Raw genomic sequence first — 2,079 nt, forward strand, 5'->3', positions numbered from 1 at the left:
TTGGCCAAGGTAACAACATCCAGAGTACCTTGTTATCCTGCCTCTCACTTTTTTAGGGCTGAAACACTTTAGTTTATTCTAATTTTAGAATTAGAACATTACAGGTCATCCATGCTTTTTTGTCTTTAAGGCTTGGTGAAGTGAAACTTATTGTTTCATCTTGTTTCATGGATATAAAAAGCATAGTGTGCAATGAAAGTAGAATATATACAACTGAGGGTAATAATGCTTGATGTCAAAAGCATATGTGAACCCTTTCTAACCAATTTTTAAACTAATTTGTACTCCAGCTGCGTTATGTTTGGTCAAATAACCGAATCAATAGACTTTTATGTAACTATGTAGCGTAATTTTTTCTTTCTTCCTATAATAACACATCTGAAAATAGGCCTACAAGATGCTGATTTGCATCCATAGTCACTGGGCAGGTCACTTGAAACTGTAACACTGTATACAGAGTGTACCGCCACCTTATGACAACTGAGATAGGGTCCAGCGTGTCCCGATCTTGAATTGGTTTAATGGAAGAAAATGGAGAGATGGAACAGTATATCGCACAAAAATGAATTGGCAAGATGGTAATACAATCGGAATCGCTCAGATATATAACTTGTAAAATTCCTAGACAGACAATAGGTCAGCTATAAGCACCAGATCTATTCTCAGTTTTGTATCCAAACTTGTATGGATGCAGGATGTATTTGTTATTCATTGCACTGCGTACACTGTGTTATTTCTTGGAATAGAATGAGAATCAACATATTCTGTGTCATTATATCCAAGCTTCTCTCTAAAAATGCAAATATAGTCAAATCCTTTTGCATTTTTCTTCCAATAAAATAGAATTAACTTGGACATCAGGGACTAGAACATGGAAATACTTATGACACTACATCTAATTTATGGCAAGCTAGTACACTCTGCAGTTGCAGGGGAATAGTTTGTGGTATATAATTCATTGTAATGCATTAGATGTGCCCAGTGCAGTAGTATGCAGAAAACATGCCAGATCACTCAGCACATTTTCTGTCCACATATCCCAGAAGGTTTTAATCACCAAGTAAAGTACATAATACTTAATGCAATGCACTGCACAGAAACTCTGCTAGAGGTATAGGGGCTCCTCCATCACATGTAATTGTTGAATAGACTCCTTGTGGTGTTTTCCACTAAAGTTTTATCAATCTGGGAAATAAACCATTTCCTTTCATTAACACCATCGACTTGGAATATTAGATCTTACTGACTTCTCAGAAATTTAAATTCAGCTGCTACACCAGGTGCTTTAGCTAATACCAGAGCTATTATAGTGTCTTTGGAAATATTTAACTGTTTATCCACCAGAAAATAACAAATTACCACAAAGGGCGAGTAACAAATACCCTGAAAATTAGAAAAGAAGTTTACTTCCTCTTCTGTCACTCAGTGTGAATACACCCATCACAAACTCAGTCTTTTAAGCTATCTTTGTGATGCCATATTAATAAATAAGTGTGTTGTACAGCTCTCTCCGTGCCCTTTTATGTGACATATTACTCAATATGGTTTCTCTGAATTTTTTTTCAATGTCAACTTTGACCTTAGGCGCTAACACAACACCTAGGTATTCTGCAAGGCCTGATATATTGTTTGAAGTTTGAAGACAATCGAATGAGGTGAACTCCAGCTTTGGTCGACTCTATTTTTTTCTTTTTTTGCCCCTGTCACAACTTTTTTGAATTTTGTTACTGGCATCGAATTCATAAATTAGCATACAGCTTTCAAAAGTCAATAAAATGTCACCGTCTCAACATTAGACATGTTCCGTTTGATGTGTGGCAATTACATACGGTACAGTCAATGTTAAATAGCTCCCCACTAACAAAATAAATTGGTGTCATTCATCATTTACCATTATGTGGATATTCAAAGAGAGAACTGTATCCCACCACTTTCACTAATCCTCGTCTTTTCCACCCACCTGACATCAAATGGCCAAGGGAATGGAAAACAGAAGAATGCCAGATTGGACACTTCTTGTATTGCAGGCTCCTCCTGCCTCCAAGTGTAGACGTGTCGGCCTGTGCAGGTGAAATAAAT

This window comes from Pundamilia nyererei, unplaced genomic scaffold (assembly GCF_000239375.1).
Source record: "Pundamilia nyererei isolate P.nyererei 1_Seehausen unplaced genomic scaffold, PunNye1.0 scaffold00036, whole genome shotgun sequence".
Taxonomy (NCBI): Eukaryota; Metazoa; Chordata; class Actinopteri; order Cichliformes; family Cichlidae; genus Pundamilia; species Pundamilia nyererei.